This window comes from Amphiura filiformis, unplaced genomic scaffold, assembly GCF_039555335.1.
Source record: "Amphiura filiformis unplaced genomic scaffold, Afil_fr2py scaffold_21, whole genome shotgun sequence".
NCBI classification, from domain to species: Eukaryota; Metazoa; Echinodermata; class Ophiuroidea; order Amphilepidida; family Amphiuridae; genus Amphiura; species Amphiura filiformis.
The window spans coordinates 3,130,649-3,150,798 of NW_027305485.1; the positions used below are offsets into that span (position 1 = coordinate 3,130,649).

Genomic DNA, 20,150 nt, shown 5'->3' on the forward strand with positions numbered 1-20,150 from the left:
CCATACATTTGACAGTATAACGTTATTAATATTACTTACCTGTCTCACAATGGATTCCTGTGTAACCCGCAACACATGAGCACGTGTATACGCCACCGACCTGATCTGTACATGTAGCGCCATTCACACACGGGGTACTTGAACATTCGTTGGTATCTGGTGTGTATAAGAATTGAACCTTATATCATGCTTAGTAGGAACATAACATTTCTCTATTGTGAAGTCAGTCAGCCACCTGGACAACCAATTCTTTAGAAATGCTTAGTCGCGCTAAAAGTCGATCGATACATGTTAAAATCAGCACATTTCAGAGATACACCTTTTTGCTATGAAATTAATTTTCTCAGTCAAATATAAAGCAATATTTTTTTTTCTTCAGTAATATCAGTTAGAAACTTGGTGCTTGGATATACATTTTTTTTAAATCTTGGTGTTAAAATTAAGCATCAAATTGTGTCTTTTAGTGTGATATTTTTGATTTTTATAGGCCTTGAATTCGCCCGCGAGCTTTTTACGGAATTGGTTTTTTAGCGTCTCAAACTAATATAGTTTGATAAAGAAAGATATTTCCCACCTCTGTAACGCACATCGTGTGGGTCTAAATATTATAGTTTTGTCAGAATTTCCGTTTTTATTTTACCCTTTTTCCCTTCATGCTCCGAAAATGTCAAACTCAGTACTTTTATCTCGTGCGCAACCAGCAGAAATAGTCGATATTTTCATTGTTGTCATCCAGGGCAATTTTCCATTGAAAAGCATATTGCCCGACCAGCGATTTAGTAGCCAAAATCCCCAATTGGGTTTTCTGGTAAATGAGGTGAATTTTAAAAATTTGCTCCCGTGATAGCCTGCAATTTCAATTTATATGGATTCCATGATTATGAAAACCATTTTGTCTGTTTGTTTGTTTGTTTGTTTGTTTACCTATGTTAGTCCGTATTTTCTCTTAAAAGAGACGCACGCTTGAGGTCCATGGGAAAATCCACGGTCCAAACCTAGAAAAATTACCGTGTTATTATACGGGATTATAATCTTCTGTCCCTCCTATCTCCAGGTGAATTTTGTATGACCTACCCCCCCCCCCCATTGCGGGTTGCCATTTTCATTACACCCTTCAGACTTGTGTTCGGGTTTGTTTTTAATTTGACATGTAGGCGTATACCTAAATGTATAGCTATGCTATATATTATTATGTAATATCATGTGCATGTAGGCCTATGGGGTGGGGTGAGTGCAGAGGTGTGTGCGGTGGGTAGTGGGGGTGTATGTAGGGAAACATTAGGGCCTATGACTTTCGGTGGGTTTCCAAAAGCAGTTTCAAACAAACACAAACAAAAAGAACCATACCCAGTCACCTTCGTGACAATTGAAACACTACGTCAAGTATTAACATCCAAGTTATTCTGTTTTTAGGTAAGCAATTTTAAATAATTGCTTGAACAGGTTTTTGTTAAAAAACAAAAACCTGTTTAAGTTAACAATGATAATGAATGGTTCTTATAAGGCACAATCTCTGATGAGGAACTCAAAGCGCGTAAAGCACGAAATTTACAAACAAACATTAAAAAACAATCCATTTATAAAGATTGGTTTTAAGCTGGCGTTTAAATAACGAAAGTCTGGGGGCGTTACCAAGGTTATATGGAAGTGTGTTCCAAACAGATTAGTGTAGTCCCCAGAGGGGTTTCCCATGCACCGAGTGCTTTTTTTTTTCTAACTTACATTTTTATAATCCTGAAGGTGTCTAGTAAATGAATTTTGATGTTCCCAAAATTAAATATTGTCCCATGGGGTTCATTTGGCGGCCATCTTGGATTCCGACAAAATTCAATTAAATTGACATAACTTTTGAACTAGACATCATAGGAAGACAAATGACCCCATTTTTCGGGATAATGTGGACATGAGCAATCAATTAAAAGGTTTATTTTCATAATTTAAACATGTTGGATACATTAAAATGCAAAATATTATGTCCCATGGCGTTCATTTGGCGGCCATCTTGGATTCCGACAAAATTCAATGAAATTGACATAACTTTTGAACTAGACATCATAGGAAGACAAATGACCCCATTTTTCGGGATAATGTGGACATGAGCAATCAATTAAAAGGTTTATTTTCATGATTTAAACATGTTGGATACATTAAAATGCAAAATATTATGTCCCATGGCGTTCATTTGGCGGCCATCTTGGATTCCGACAAAATTCAATGAAATTGACATAACTTTTGAACTAGACATCATAGGAAGACAAATGACCCCATTTTTCGGGATAATATGGACATGAGCAATCAATTAAAAGGGTTATTTTCATGATTTAAACATGTTGGATACATTAAAATGCAAAATATTACTAAAAATAGTATCTTCTTTTTGGTACATTGAGAAGGATATTTTGATGTTATTGATTTATTTACTATTTTATCTTATAGGTGCATGACTTAACTTATTATTAGCTAGAACTGGTGTTAGTGAACTAAAAATCGTAGCATAGTAATAGTGAAGTGGTGGATAATCATGCCAAAACGCAAGGGTGATAAAGGTACCGAGTCAGACTCACTGCAGAAACGTCCACCTGTAAATTGTATTTTACATGTGAGTGGTATTGAGCATCTAGATTATACGCCGCTCAGTAAAGTAAGGGGCTCCGCCACTGACAAGCTACATGACATTTGCGACAAAAGACACATTGAACCTCTTGATTCACCATATCGCATGGATGATGTCTGTAATCACATTCCGGAGAGTCTTGCTGGTGCAGATTTATATAGAAACAATTGGATATCATCGAGGCTGCTACCAAAACTTTACTGAAAATTAATATCGTTTGAAATGTAGTGCAGGAACTAATGAATCTTCAACATCACAATCCTCTCGTAACCGTAAATTACAATTATCAACTGTCATGCGACTGTTCCTCCAGAATGTATCTTTTAGAGTTTAGTTTTTTAGAAATTAAAGTGTCTGGAAAGACTGAGAGACACATCAAATTCCCAGTATTCAAGGACAAATACGGAGCATTTAAGGAGCCTACTTAGAAACAGATTGACCCTCGGGCACTAGAACTAGGACTACATCGTCTACATAGCATGGTGCTAGGTGAGGACCTCCTTGCAAGAGAGGCAAATGAGAAGCTGGAGGTCCTACTTGAGAACCACATTATCCATGACTCGATCGCCTATGCCAAATTTCATCTAGGTGACAAAGGGTGTATCACCAACAACCTGGTCTACAGCGGCAGCATCTCTGTCGCAGACGCGGTGACTGGAAACTACCAAAGCACATACTGTTCTGCACTATCATCCGGCACCTCTATAGAAGCAAACAACTTGTCACTATTCTCAGTAAGCTGGATATAACTGTGACACTGAGACATATAACTTTGCCTTGGAACTTGAGACAGTGCTGGCCAAGGATCTTGATGAGGTTTCCACATCCCTTACTCCGCAGATCATTACCGGCGAGGGAAATGATGTGTTTCATCTCGAATGGGACAATCTAAACAAAACAATGACAAATATTCATGGGCCAAACGTGGTGAACAGCACTGGTGGGATAATGATACAAGATGTGAAACCCGGGTTTGATACCACTACTAACCAGGATCGGACTCTCCCTCTCTACGAGCGTAGATATACCCGAGACCATGGCTTCTGTTTATATCTGTAGTCAAGTCGGGCCCAAATTTCCTGATATGATAAATAGCGAAATGTACTCAACATGCATCTCAAAGAATATCGTGTCTGGTCATTTACACGGGAAGCAGTAGGAAGAAGCAGCCTGTCCCAGGGTTTGGTGACTTCCTCTCAGCTACCGGTGTGAAACCCCAAAGAAAGTCAACTATCGACTATTTCACCCCTATCCATCACCCCTTCACCCACCATCCAAGTGGGTCAGGAGTATGTCCTTGTCTTCATATGTGACATACTTCACAAGCATGGTAAAAATGGAGGGGTCCTGTAAAGCGAGGTCGAGGGTCTCACGAGGAGTACATGTCTGTACAAGATTCAGCAAGGTCTTGGGGTTGGTGACCTCAACGTTCTCCTCCTCAATGAATTGCTCAATTAACAAGCGCTTCATCGGCTTCACCGACTGTTAAGAGGCAGAACAGTGCTTTTGCATATGCCTTCCCTGTCAATACACTACGTAGGCAGCCACTGGTAATGAGATCAGCCACCAAACCCTGGGACAGGTTGCTTCTCCCAATAGCTTCCACAGATGTGAACAGGGAGCGCGTAGAGAGGAGAGTTCGATCCTGGTTAGTGGTATCAAACCCGGGTTTCACATCTTGTATAATTATCACACCAGTGCTGTTCACAACATTCTAGCCATGGATATTCATCATTGTTTTGTTTAGATTGTCCCATACAAGATGAAACACGTTGTTTCCCTTGCTGGTAATGATCTGAGGAGTATTATGTGGAAACCTTATCAAGAGCCTTGGCCATCACTGTCTCTAGTTCCTAAGGCGAAATTGCATGTCTCACAGTGACCCAGCTTACTGAAGATAGTGGTGAGTTGTTTCCTTCCATAGAGGTGCCCGATACTAGTGCAGCATCTGCTTTGGTAGTTTGGTAGAAGAAACAGGGCCACATCCTTATACTTATCTTTGAACCCCAGCTTATATGAATACGTCACCGCGTCTGCGACAGAGATGATGGCGCCGTAGACCAGGTTGTAGGTGATATCCTCACCCGGATAAAACTTGGTAAAGGTGATCGAGTCATGAATATTATGGTTCTCAAGTCGGACCTTCAGCTTGTCACCTCTGTACTCTGGATTGGGGAAGCCACTTCTTTCAAACTCTTGTATGATTGTACAGAAGACTCAGCGATGTAAGTAACATAACCCCTTCTGCCCAACAACTCGGTCGTGAATGAAATCAAGGACAGCAGTGAATGCTAGCAGATGTGCAGCAGCTTTACGATCCTGCTCTGTTTCAATTGTCGCTTTCGCTTCATCACGCAGGTAAGTTGTGTACTTCGTGTTGAAAGAATCGCGACAGGAATAGTGGAAATTCGCCTCTCTTGCAAACAGGTCCTCACCTTGCACCATGCTATGTAGACGAAGTAGTCCTAGTTCTAGTGCCCGAGGCTCAATCTGTTTCCAATTATGCTCCTTAAATGCTCCGTCTTTGTCCTTGAATGCTGGGAATTTGATGCATCTCTCAGTCTTTCCAGACACTTTCATTTCCAGTCTTTCACAAAAGATACATTTTGGAGTGAACAGTCGCATGACAGTTGATAATTGTAATTTACGGTTACGAGAGGATTGTGATGTTGAAGATTCATTAGTTCCTGCACTACATTTCAAACGATAATGATTTTAAGTAAAGTTTTGGTAGCAGCCTCGATGATAATTGTTTCTATATAGATCTGCACCAGCAAGACTCTCCGGAATGTGATTACAGACATCATCCATGTGATAGGGTGAATCATGAGGTTCAATGTGTCTTTTGTCGCAAATGTCAATTAGCTGAGCCAGCTTGTCATGGCGGAGCACCTTACTTTACTGAGCGGCGTATAATCTAGATGCTCAATACCACTCACATGTAAAATACAATTTACAGGTGGACGTTTCTGCAGTGAGTCTGACTCGGTACCTTTATCACCCTTTCGTTTTGGCATGATTATCCACCACTTCACTATTACTATGCTACGATTTTTAGTTCACTAACACCAGTTCTAGCTAATAATAAGTTAAGTCATGCACCTATAAGAGAAAATAGTAAATAAATCAATAACATCAAAATATCCTTCTCAATGTACCAAAACGAGCTCCCATTATATACAGACGAGTATGCCTTGAAGATACTATTTGTAGTAATATTTTGCATTTTAATGTATCCAACATGAAAATAACCCTTTTTCTTGATTGCTCATGTCCACATTACCCCGAAAAATGGGGTCATTTGTCTTCCTATGATGTCTAGTTCAAAAGTTATGTCAATTTCATTGAATTTTGTCGGAATCCAAGATGGCCGCCAAATGAACGCCATGGGACATAATATTTTGCATTTTAATGTATCCAACATGTTTAAATCACGAAAATAAACCTTTTAATTGATTGCTCATGTCCACATTATCCCGACAAATGGGGTCATTTGTCTTCCTATGATGTCTAGTTCAAAAGTTATGTCAATTTAATTGAATTTTGTCGGAATCCAAGATGGCTGCCAAATGAACCCCATGGGACAATATTTAATTTTGGGAACATCAACATTCATTTACTAGACACCTTCAGGATTACAAAAATGTAAGTTAGAAAAAAAAGCACTCGGTGCATGGGAACCCCCTCTGGGGACTACACTAGTTTGCTTGATCATAAAACATACAGCGTAATATTTATGTTTTGTAAATGAAAGTTTTGCTTAAAATATTGCCCGATTGCATGTAAGATTGTTGGGCAAAGTTGTTTTGAGGAGAAGAAAAATCACGGTGATGATGAGATCAAATAAATAATCACTCATCGTGCTTAAACATGAGTAGGAGCGCTATAGGCCTGGGAATTCCTTTGCTATATTGAAGTTCTGGCAACACTGTGGCTATGCCGGTATTCCTATTAAACCCAGGGATATCGATCCACAATGCTAATATTAGCCTTAGATTTCACGCGTTGAATTTGAAAAATGGTCAGCCGGCAGTATAAATAGTGAAATGAAAACGGAAATTCTGACAAAACTATGATATATCGCTCACGGTGATGTGCGTTAGAAAGTTGGGAAAATCCTTCAATAGACCCATTCCATGTCAACTCCAGGGATGTGCACCGCAGCACCTCTTCAATTTTTTTTTTTTTTTTTGTGGTGGTAGATATTGATGAGAAAGTAAAATCCCGAAAATTTGAGCTTCATACTCCATTTCGTTTTCCCGTGGCATCAATTTAAAATTTAGGGGGGTCAGCGTAAAAAATGTGTCGCAACGCGAAAGACAACGTTTGGAGGTCCATAAATGTATAAAGGGAACCCTTTACAACTTTGAAAAGTATATATCCTGGGGTACTTATTTGCGTAGAATTCAAATCTGGCATCAGACTCCTTTACTTTAAAAGATATAGGGCCCTCAAAATGCAACTTCGTCCATCCAGGACCAACTTTGGGGGGTCAGAACTCCAAAAGTAAAAATAATTTTATTGTCCATTTTTTGCCAGTCAGAGCCCTTTGGTAGGACATTACTCTTATCCAATATTGAGCCTATTAGAATACTTTTAGCTGAGATATTACCCATGCAAAACCCCAATTGTACATTTTTGTACATTTTGACCCCCTGAAAATCAATGTCAGACATTTGCCCCACCATCAACTTCAGGTATGTTGAAGATAAGTCCTTGGACAACATTTCTGAGAGATATTGGCTTGGGGTCTCGATGGCTTCAACACATCACTTAGGTTTGCCTACTCCATAGAGTTGTACACATTTTTGATTTTGCATGTATAATGACTTACGTACAACTCTATGGAGAATGCAAACCTAACTGATGTGTTGAAGCCATCGAGACCCCAAGCCAATATCTCTCAGAAATGTTGTCCAAGGACATATTTTCAACATACCTGAAGTTGATGGTCGATCAAAATGTCTGACATTGGTTTTCAGCAGACTTGTACCCGAGTCCAGCTTGTCCGAGTCCGAGCCGAGCCGAGTCCATTTGTATCCGAGTCCGAGCCAAGTCCGAGTCCTTTTGTGTCCGAGTCCGGACTCGAGTCCAAGTCCAGGGGTGCTGAGTCCGAGCCAAGTCCGAGTCCAACAAAAATAAGACCTGAGTCCGGACTCGAGTCCGGCTCGAGTCCGGACTCGGGGTGAGAGTCCATGCCCGGTGGTGGTGGTGGTGGGGGGGGGGGGGGTTCATTCAACTTTAATGTGACAGGTATCTACCTGTTGGCATTGCTTAGTTTGGGTATAACAAAATGAAAAAGGGGTAATTGGGTATACAATTTTGAAAGAAGTGGTCATTTGGTACAACATTTTGAAAAAATGGGTCATTATTTGCAAAAATGGAGCAAAATTTTATATTTTATTTCTTATTTGAACAATTTACAATACAAATTTGCTGAAAAAGGTCAATTTTAAAGTTTCCGCATAATTTTATGGCATTTTGATGATAAAATTGTAGAAATGTGATGAGAAGGTCACTCACTGCATCACACCACACACCACTCTACCAAACCCCACCCAACACTGTTGACTCAACCAACCAACCGTACACACTTTCTTCAAAAGCCATGTCCATGAACAGGTTACTCCTGAAGGTAAAAACTACATATCAGACCACCTAGCCTAGTACCTGTATCAGACAGCAGGCATGTGGGGGTATTTTGTGTGTGTGTGTAGCACACTACATGTAAACCCACAGTTAACTTAATTGCGCCTAGAGGGACAAGGCTGTAGGTATGCCAGGTGAATTCAAATTTGCCATCAAACTGCATCATTTTATATATCAAATTAAAGCCCTAGAGTAAAGAAAGTCAAAACTGAAAACCGTTTTGTCATAGCATTTTCCGTAGCAAAGTTACATCTTGTCAAAGATTGACTTTCATCAAAAAGATTCAGCTAACAAAACAGCATTTCGGTCATAGAAATACCACCTAGACCTATGACTGCCCATCCCTTACCACAGCGGGAGGTGAAGCCCCGTATCCAAGGTGATATTGACGGGGTTACTAGGCGCGGAGATAATCGGGTACATTCTGACGCTTTCGGTTGCGTGATTACTGCGCCGTTATCGCCCGCGTCAAATGCAACATGTTCTGTAGACACGAACATTATCTGCTTGTTTGCGTCCGGGTATGCGTCCTTGTTCAAGTCGTTGCTAAGCAGTGTCCGCTTCACTACGCGAGTCAAAGTCACTGGTCTAGGTACTAGTTTGTCTGGGATTTCGGTGGTGTTTCTAGATCTTAGTCTCATGATGATAGCAGCTTTTCTATGTGGAACCAGAGAAGATGTATCTTCTCTGGTGGAACTGTTATCAAAATCCGGGTCAAAATCCCTAAAATTACATGTGCGAGTGTCTAATCGCCATAAAAAAATCATATATTTGGGTCAAGTGAAGTATAGACAACATATTTATGTAGGTTTACTTGACCTACCTGTTCTTTTAAATTTCTATGTAAATATGTATTGTGTCTAGGCGAATTTGGCTGACTAGCAGATAGGTGGGGTTTGCCTGGCATACCTATAGGCTGTGTGCAGTATTACATGTAAATGAATTGCAACATATTCAAATACATTATAGAAAATTAACATCATCATCATTATTATAATAATAATACTAACAGAAATTCACCTTTATAATTCTAAACATATTTTCAAAATTGGCCCACACAAATGTCATGTGTACTCACTTACTGAGCACATGCAAACTATAGCCCTACTGAGTGGGAGCTGAGATGTATGGTCCAGTGTGCATGTTTCTCTTTCAAGAGCTTAATGGATTGGAAAGTTCCATGAAAGAAGACTTACATTGTAGACATTTTTATATAGTCCAAATATTTAATAAAATTATGCATTTGATTAATTATCAATTATTTCATTTTAAATGATAACAAAAATATGATTCTGCTAAGTGACAGATAAATCTAAATAATTTGGTGGATATGTAGGATAATAACAGGTCACAGATTTGACAGCCCCATCTATTTTTACATTTTTTGAAAATCATTTCACATTTTACATAGAATTGGACATTGGACTGGACTCGGACCGGACTCGCCTTCGAGTCCGAGTCCTTTTGTGTCCGAGTCCGAGCCGAGCCGAGTCTTTTTGTGTCCGAGTCCGAGCCAAGTCCGAGTCCAACCAAAAAGTGGACTCGAATCCGGACTCGAGTCCGAGTCCGGACTCGAACGATACATCTCTGGTTTTCAGGGGGGTCAAAATGTACAAATTGGGGTTTTGCATGGGTAATATCTCAGCTAAAAGTATTCTAATAGGCTCAATATTGGATAAGAGTAATATCCTACCAAAGGGCTCTGACTGCCAAAAAAATGGACGGTAAAATTATTTTTACTTTTGGATTTCTGACCCCCCAAAGTTGGTCCTGTATGGACGAAGTTGCATTTTGAGGGCCCTATATCTTTTAAAGTAAAGAAGTTACAAGTTTTCTGATGCCAGATTTGAATTCTACACAAATAAGTACCCCAGGATACATACTTTTCAAAGTTGTAATGGGTTCCCTTTATACGTTTATGGACCTCCAAATGTTGTCTTTCGCGTTGCGACACATTTTTTACGCTGACCCCCCTGAATTTCAAATTGAAGCCACGGGAAAACGAAATGAAGTATGAAGCTCAAATTTTCGGGATTTTTCTTTCTCATCAATATCTACCACCACAAAAAAAAAAAAAATTGAAGAGGTGCTGCGGTGCACATCCCTGGAGTTGACATGGAATGGGTCAATAGAGAACTATCTTACTTTGAAAAGCTAAAAAAAAAAAAAAAAAAAAAAGGCTCGCGGGCAGAGTTTAAGCCTATCAAAATCGAAAATCTTACACTAAATGACTAAATTTCACGCCTAAGTTTAACAGTAGAATTTGAAAAAAAAATACAGTATCAAGCACTACAATTTTTCCTGACATTTACTGAAAAAATGAAAATGATTGCTTTTCATTTGGCCGAGAAAATTAATTTTACATTGAAAAGGTGTAACTAAAAATTTAGCTCATTTCAACACCAAATTCGATCGTTTGTATTGCCTCATTAAATGACTGAGTGAGCCTTGCATAACAAAAGAATCGGTTGTCCAGGATGCTAACTGAAGTCATTATTAGCAATTAACTACATAATGCACAACTGTGTTACTATGGTAGATTGTTGCCTGATGTGTCTGTGGAAGCTTTTTATTTATATAGACGAATCCAACGAGCCAAGTCATGGCCAGGATTTGGTCGGCCATCTTTGGGTAGCCGCTAGCACCAACCTGGTGTTTTGAGCGCCCTATTGTGCTAATAAAAGCCGCCTAACACCTAGAGAAGATGCAAGGACGAGGAGGGTTAATAGAATAATACAATAGAGATAATTCCGCAGGTAATCCAGTCGCATCTATTCATACATAGTGCTTTTATTCGCAAGTACATCCATTTGTAGCGTTTGATATGGTGTAGTTAATCCGATTATTTTGTCACTTCAACAGCGAATAGACCATGTAGAAGCTGTGTGTTTTGCCGAAAGGAACTGTAGGGCCTATTTTGTTGTAAACTTTAATCATTCTTTTGTCTACCTGTGTTTTCGCGGAAGATGTAAAACGGGTGATGGAATGCAGTTTAAAATTTCCGCCAAGGCCGAATCATTTCACATTTTGGGTGCATTGTAGCCGACGGGTACCCAACTAAAGGCTGCTAGTCAGGTGTAGGAATGCGTGGATTTGGATTCGTCTATAATTTCAGCTGAAGCACGATATAGGGGAAATAAAAAGTGAAGATATTATTATGTATTATATTGTTTAAGTGATGAAAAAGTGAGGATTTGCAAAATCATTTTTGAAATGTTGTTAAATCGAAGTGATGAAAAGGTGAGGATTAGAGAAAATTATGGTTGACATTTTGTTAAAATCGAATTCTTATGTTTTCTCATATTTTTTTCACTTTCTCACTTTATCATCACTGGACGCCGTCATTACGATATTCTTATGTATCATATTGTTTAAGTGATGAAAAAGTGAGGAATTGCAAAATCATTGAAATTTTATCTAAATCGAATTCTTATGTTTTCTATTATTCAAGTGATTAAAAAATGAGGATTTGCAAAATCATTGTTGAAATTTTGTTAAAATCGAAGTGATGAAAAAATAAGGATTTAAAATGGGTGAAATGTTATTAAATTTTTTTTTTTCACTTCCTCACTTTTTCATCACTGGGGCGCCCTCATTAAGATATTCTTAAGTATTATATTGTTTAAGTGATGAAAAAGTGAGGATTTGCAAAATCGTTTTTGACATTTTCTTAAAATCCGTGTGATGAAAAATTGAGAATTTCAAAAAATTATGGTTGAAATTTTGTCAAAAATCGAATTCTTATGTTTTCTCTATTTTTTTTCACTTCTCACCTTTTCCTCACTGGGGCGCCTTCATTAAGATATTCTTATTAGGTCCGTATTCAGGATTTTTTGAGGGGGTGCTGATTTTGAAAAAGTGGACTTTTTTTCCAAGGTGGCGATTTTGTGAAAAGTGGACTTTTTTGACCTAAAAACGTAAAACCCACATTTTTTTGCTCGCTACGCTTGCAAATTCTTATATTTTGGACTTTTTGTATACTTTTGCAAATTTGGGGAGGTGCGGTCGCACCCCCCCCACCCCCCCTGCGCACGGGCCTGATTCTTATGTATTATATTGTTTACGTGATGAAACAGTGAAGATTTGGCTAATCATTGTTGAAATTTTGTTAAAATCGAAGTGATGAACAAAAATTATGGTTGAAATTTTGTCAAAATTTAATTCTTATGTTTGCTCTTTTTTTTCACTTCCTCAAATTTTCCTTCGCGCGGGTCCCCGCTAGTTGAGTAAACTAAAAACGTAAAACCCACATTTTTTTGCTCGCTACGCTTGCAAATTCTTATATTTTGGACTTTTGTATACTTTTGCAAATTTGGGGAGGTGCGGTCGCACCCCGACCCCCCCTGCGCACGGGCCTGATTCTTATGTATTATATTGTTTACGTGATGAAACAGTGAAGATTTGGCTAATCATTGTTGAAATTTTGTTAAAATCGAAGTGATGAACAAAAATTATGGTTGAAATTTTGTCAAAATTGAATTCTTATGTTTGCTCTTTTTTTTCACTTCCTCAAATTTTCCTTCGCGCGGGTCCCCGCTAGTTGAGTAAACGGGAGCGGTTAAAACGGGAGTGGTTAGTAAACATGGTAAACGGTGATGATAATCATGGTGTCTTGGTGTAGATTATTCATCCAGTATTAGTAATGGTCATGTTAGCTTGATAATCATTTTTTTTATGTTAGCTCTTGTCATATTAAAGAAGCTGAACTCTAAGTGAATATCCAGACATGTGATAATGTTGTTATACTCAGTGAAGTGAATATCCAGACCTGTGATAATGTTGTTGTACTCACTCAATCCCTCAGATTTCTTTTGAAACAGCTCGTGACAAAATAGTTGATTTTAACTTTATCCCAACAAACATAAAACATTAATGTTAGAAGAGGTTGCAAGAAAACGTTTCAATTTCGGGTTATAATGGTATAAAACATGTAAGCAACTTGTTTCAAAGTTGCAGCAAAACATTTTAAGCGAGCCCGTGTTGTTAATAGCTAGGCCTACATTGTAGCCAGGATTTATTTGCGGGGGCCGCAGAATTTCAAAAATGTGGACTTTCAAAGTTCCACTAAAGTTGGCTCACCCACACTAACATTTAATCTTTTCGGGCTATACTGAACAGTTGAACGACTCTGTTGGCTACATTTTAACATTCCCTCTGAAAAGTGGACTTTTTTGTAAACCTGTCACCCAATGCCCCCCCCCCCCTTTTCATCAGCTTACACCCAATGTTCCCCCGAAATGGCTTCAAGGCCTTTGCTTTGACCAAGTTTCCAATTCTGAGGGGACATAGACCGCTGCACGGTGCGCGACACAATGGTGCTTCGTAGCCATTCAAAAAGGTGGCGGCAAAAACTTAGAGTGTGCCCCCTTCCCACATTCCAGGATCCGCTGTCTCAGAGAAGCAGTCAGTCACGTATATGTACGTAGGCCTACTCGCGGTAAGCCAACAGCAATGCGCGTGAAACTATGGTGCCGTGTACTCGCAGATGCGTGACTGGCCACTTACCGCGCGTGTTGGACACCGCTTGCATTTGACGCGTTTGCTGTCATGACCTGACCAATAAGGTTATTGACCTCAACGGCCTAGCAACAGACCAATTTTTTTGTTATTTCTAAAGTGATTGATTAGTTTTGCAAAAATGAACGTTAGATGGTTTAATGGCAATATGTACCCGATCAATGTACGAATAAATCAGACCTGAAAGTGAAAGCATCTCGGAGCCTGCTTCTGGTCAAGATTTAGCGACTTCCTTTTCTTTATATAGATTCTTATGTATTATATCGTTTAAGTGATTTGCAAAATAATTGTTGAAACTTTGGCAAAATTTAATTATTATGTTTTCTATTATTCAAGTGATGAAAAAGTGAGGATTTGCAAAAAGATTGTTGAACTTTTGATCAAATCGAATTCTTATGTTTTCTATTAGTCAAGTGGTGAAAAAGTGAGGATTTGAAAAATCATTGTTTATTATTTTTGTAAAATCAAATTCTTATGTTCTCTTTTATTTTCAATCGGATTTCTTTCAACAAACCATATACTTTGAAAACTTGCTTAATTTGTTGCTGCTAATGAGTTATCTACGTTTTACAAAAGTGTTGTTGTTTCAGCCCGTTTTACAACATAACTCAAGAACTACAATACCTACAAAAATATATCTGTGATATTTAGATTCTTCTACAAGCTCGCTATGAATTGAGCAATTCAATTTTTGTCAAAGCTCACTACCATTCGCAAGATGTTGTAAACTACCAAATCGCAACAGTTTAAAGTTGTTGCTAACCTTAAGGGCTGGGGTATGAACGTTTGGACAGTATTTATTTTGGGACATTAGAGCACATCAGACATATCGAATTGCATTCTGAATACGATGAATGTCATTCTGATATCAAATAATTTTGATTTTTTGAAATTCGCAATTTAATACACATTTTGTGGCAAATCATTAAAAATCGATATTTTTGATATTTAACGGTACTTGAAGTAAACTTTGTAAATCTGATGATTTATACTTAAAGTTTATGTAGGTGGGATGAAAAGCCGACAATCAATTGAAAATTTTGACCTTTCGTATAGAAGATATGGATTTTTTTTCCCAAAACACCAAAAAAAATTAGGTCTTTTGGGGAAAAAAATCCATATCTTCAATATGAAAGATAAAAGTTTTCAATTGACCGTCGGCTTTTCCTCCTGCTACATACACTTTAAGAATATATCATTAGATTTATATAATTTACTTCGAGGACTGTTATATATCAAAAATTTGAAAAATATCAAATTTTTATAATTTGTCATAAAATTTGTATTATATTATGATTTTCAAAAAATGAAAATTATTTGATATCAGAAAGACATACTTCGTATTCAGAATGCAATTCGATAAGTCTGAGGTGCTCTCATGTCCCACAAAAAATACTGTCGAAAAGCAATAAACGCTCATTTTAGATCCCTTAAGTGATGAAAAAGTGAGGATTTGAAAAATCATTGTTGAAATTTTGTGCAATTCGAATGTTTATGTTTTCTTTGATCTTAAATCGAATTATAATAAAGAAGCGGCATACTGCAGTTACTGTCCGTTTTCCTATACACAATACACAGTACGTGACCTTACAAATAGTGTATGTTAGAAGTAATAGGCAATTGCCTAGTTAACGTCACTGTGTGAAAAATAACCGGCCAATATTTAAAGTACTCTCTGAAATTCTAGAAAATATAGTTGTGTAACATGTCCTAAATTTTTAGCTAATTTAGGTGTTTGGAAATAGTCGCACTTTTGTGTTTTAGGAAGGATATGTAAACGACAGATAACACCAAAAATATGAAGACATTATTTTCAAACCGTGTTAAGTCTGCAACCATACATGCTTCTCATTTTCAAGAATGCTGGTTAACAATAAGCAGACCATTGTCTCATTTCGTAAACAAAAGCCCACACATTATTGTATACCTTGCGCTGGCTTTATAATCGTTCATCCAACTGAAACTATAATACCAGCTCATTGCTCATTGCACAGGTAAAACAGACACATGTGTTGTGAGGATTTAACCAGAGAAGATCTGATTTAATCAGTTGAGCTGTTTTCAATGAGTGTTATCTTGGTTCAATAGCTTTTAATGAGGTCGTGGTGAATTCTACTGTAGACATGACTGCACCATGGCTGATTTTATCCATATATTTAAAAACCGTTAAATTTGTAATACTTAATTCAGATTTTTTCTGAGAATAACAGCAGTATACGTTCTGTGCATTGAGAATGTTTACAGTCCCTTCTCTCAAAGCAGGCACATCTCATTTCATGACGTCAACTTTTTTCTAGGTTAAATCTGTCTCGTTCGAAGGAACTCACCGCTTAAGTTGGTTTTTGCGGAATATCAATTTTAAACGTCTTATTTTCTCAAAAAAGGGCAATTTTCGTTGTCCTCATAATATTAGCTTGCCAATGATAGGATGTTGTCCGAGCAATATATATATATAGCGCAACCATCGTGGGATCAAAAGCGCAACCATCGTGGGATCAAAAGATGCCAGCTTGGATGTGGGTCCCTTCTCTCTACTGTCTATGGTTTAATACTGGCGCAATACACTTTAGATGCGTATTGGGGAAATCACAACTCCTGAAGGCTTCATTCAAAGATAACTTACCTTGAGCGACGGTTATTAAGGTGCCACTAAGGATCAAGATGTTCACAAGTGCAGCTAGGAATCCGCGGAACATTGCTCTGTTTAAGATTGCGAAACCTGGATTAAAAAAGAAAAAAATGTGAATTTACATTTACTTCGGAAAATACAAGAGAAAAGCAACAACAATTACCAAAAAAATACGCAAATACAATTTCTGAATATAAATAATGTCTAGCTCAGTACAACACATTATTTTGTGAATTCTTGAATTTAAGGAATGCACCATTGGATATTCAGAGTGGTCAGGCGAGGTTTTTGGCCACGTTCGTTGGCAGCTATTTTTATTTAAAATTTTAAGTATACCTTTATGCAGAGTTGTATATTAAAGAGGTATAAATCATGTTCTTTACTCATCCTTGGGACGAATTTGGATTTTTATAGTGCAGCTAAAATATACCTGTAGGCCAATTAATAGAAATTCTTAATAATTGAGGATATGATAGTTTAAATTATTAAGCCACATTGTCAAAAACAATAAAGGAAATAATTTATTTCCAAAACATACAATTTACAATTTTAAGTATTCTGTCGGTCCATGTCACGTCACTTCCGGTTGATGATGTTCGAGTGAAAACAAGTCCCTGATTCGATTTTTGTTGATGATTTCTGTCATTTGTGTTATGTAAATTTCGACCGCAAATAGTCAGTGGAATCACACAACCGTTTCTAAGTCTTCAGAGTGGAAGAAACTTACTTGATTTACCGTTTATATACTGACAAACTTAAAATTAAATTCCATGGTCGAGTGTTGTTTTTTCCAAAATTGAATGCCACTCCAGCAACATCGCTATGTAGCCTCCTTCACAGTCGGTTTCTGTCGTTCATAACAAACCGTGAGCCACATGCAGTTTGGGCCCGAGACTAGAGATAGCCCGGATGTCCGACCGACAGAATACCTTTATGCCGAGTTGTATATTAAAGAGGTATAAATCATGTTCTTTACTCATCCTTGGGACGAATTTGGATTTTTATAGTGCAGCTAAAATATAACTGTAGGCCAATTAATAGAAATTGTTAATAATTATTAATTATAATTATAATTATTAATTATAATTATAATTGATGATATGATAGTTTAAATCATTCAGCCACATTGTCAACAATAAAGGAAATATTTATTTCCAAAACTCTGTTAAAACTACTGGATGACTAAGCGTATTCACTCATTTGTAATCATTCACGCAAGGTATATATATAAACTATATAAACGTGTTGCAAAGATGATTTTGAATTTCCTAATCATTATCCATGCAGAAACAATGTTTTAGGACAGACAAATCAGTAAAATCGCCCGCTTTTTGCGCGTTATTCGGGGTTTTTTTCGCTATTTTTCTTCTAAATCCACCACACAAAAATCTCACGTCTGACATCGCCAGACGTCAAGATAGCGTAAATTATAAATCTCAATCTTGACCACAATGAAACCTCCTTCAGAGATGAAAAAGTTGTCTATTCTTTTCAAAAAGCTCGTACCACAGATAAAAAAAAAGTTAAGTAAAAAAAACCCTCTAAACAAACGCATTCCGCATTAGGATTTTGACTTGGGAAGGGCTTTGAGACGAACTAAATTTATTAAATTAAGATGGCCTAATGTAATGCACTCACCGTAACAAAGAATTATATTAGTCGTTGTATAGAGCCAATTCAGATGCTTCGTCAAAACACCGAGATAGCCTACTCTAGCTGAACTGATGCAGGTTGTGTCGCAGGTGACTGATATTACTGATATTCAGTGATATTTCTGAGCAAAATAACACATGAAAATTATGAACAAAATTCCCGTCAGTACTTCATTTCTGACCAATAAGATGTATTGTTCTTTCCTAACAAATAGTCTACAAGAAACGAGTCACCGCATTGGCCAGGTCTCAAACTCTTTATTATACTAAAATTGACGTACGTCATGTACTGCAAACCAGATGGTACGTGTAGAATTTTTGTAAACGCCCTTTGTGATCACGGTTGTTTGATGAGATCATTTATTAATTTTTCTAACAAAACCTGGGCAAAGCTATCATACTAATAGACACACATATGTTTTAGCTATTTTAGCATAGATGTTCCATTCTTTATCAAATTTTTCAGCTATTTCTGCCTTTTTGTGGTACTTTTTATTCTATAAATTATATGTTTGTGTGCAAATTGAAGGCGCTATTTACATTTATATCACTCATACATAAATTCCAGACAGTTCATTGGTTGATTACTGTTTATCATTTTTACTATCACCCTCTCCGTGTGATAGTCTTTACCATCATGTGCTCTGCCGTAGTGCGCCTGTGCAAAGCCGTGCGCTGACTCTTGGACTCGCCAATTTAGTAATGGGGTGGACCCCAAAATGTGAAGTATATCACGGCAAAACATGGTGTTATGTTAATGAAAAAATGTATTTCCTACCTTAAATAGTATTTTAGTAATAGAATTTATGCATGAGTGATATAAAACAAATATTAACTGTCTTGAATTCGTGTAATGGTCGAAATATAATCACTCGGTGAAAGATGTATTGTTCCATTCCACTCGCCGTTCCGGCTCGTGGAATGGAACAATCCATCTTTCACCTCGTGATTATATTTCAACCATCACACTCATAGACACTTAATATTTGTATAATATAAGTTTCATTTAGCCCAATAAGATGAGTTATTCCTTTCAGTTCATGATACAACTTAGCTTTTTTAGAAAATTATGTTGCTGTTTGTTTCCCATTTTGCTGATGTTTTAATGTCATTATACAAGCGTCTATCCCTTGTAAAGATGCAAACAAGATTTAAGATAAATTGCGCCATCAGTGTTCAACTTTGCTTTAAAATGAATACAGTTCATGTAATCAAACCGCGTGTGACTGCGCACACTCAACTTTAATTTGAACACTGACACCCACGTTAAGGTGCCACGCAGAATCACCGGAGTGTTACGTGACCAAAATTGAGTTTTCATCACTAATGTCATCTTCAAATTTAAATTTAAACCATAAGAAAAGCTATTTTCAAGACCGTTTTAAATTTTTTTTTAATTCGTCAAAATACAAAAGCAAGAAAATCAATTTTTTCCCGTATTATATCGCGTTTGAGTAACGTGTACTGCGGCGTTTTCGCGTAACCTGTATGTCGTGCCATGTCGCGCCTCAAACAGCGGTGTGACGCCGAGGCCGTGCCGCGCCGGGCGCTGCACCATGGAAACAAGACTGCAGTAAATAAAATGGCTACTACATGTGGATCAAAGATGTTTTACTTAAGTAAAACTAAATATGAATATTAATAAACTAAAAAATGTACGGCAAGAATTGTCGCACCACGTACGTCGAAGTTCACTTTTCAATGTGCGAACTGTAGTTAGGATATTACAAAAACGATTGCTAAGCAAGTCTACTAAATGACCTCAAAAAGTCAAGTCATCTGAGGGAAAAAAAGCGGACAAGAAAATACAGCTTATTTAGCCAATGTGAACATGGGGTCATCGGCAGAAATATTATCATATTGGACTAACACGTCAGCTAGCGGTATATTGTATTTCACAATATAGAGGGCCTAACAGTAATGGAAAGAAAAGTGCAAATGTTTGTTCGTCGGATGTTTGACAAAGTGGTCAGCTCTTTTTCTTCTTCTGGATACTGCTTAAATGACATAAACATCGTAGCGGTATTAATAACTAATTAGTTAATATCAAATATTGAGGTATCCAAAAGTATTCTAATTAGAAGGTTCA

At 37.5% G+C, this 20,150-nt stretch overlaps 1 long non-coding RNA gene across 1 annotated transcript; it reads right to left on the reverse strand.

The window, feature by feature from the left end:
- Positions 1-65: 65 nt before the first annotated feature.
- LOC140143362 (uncharacterized) lies at positions 66-18,151 on the reverse strand. The gene is made up of 3 exons (XR_011857747.1): positions 18,048-18,151; positions 16,404-16,499; positions 66-156 (listed from the first exon to the last, which is right to left on the reverse strand). It is a non-coding gene; the product is annotated as an uncharacterized lncRNA (long non-coding RNA).
- Between the last annotated feature and the right edge of the window lie 1,999 nt (positions 18,152-20,150).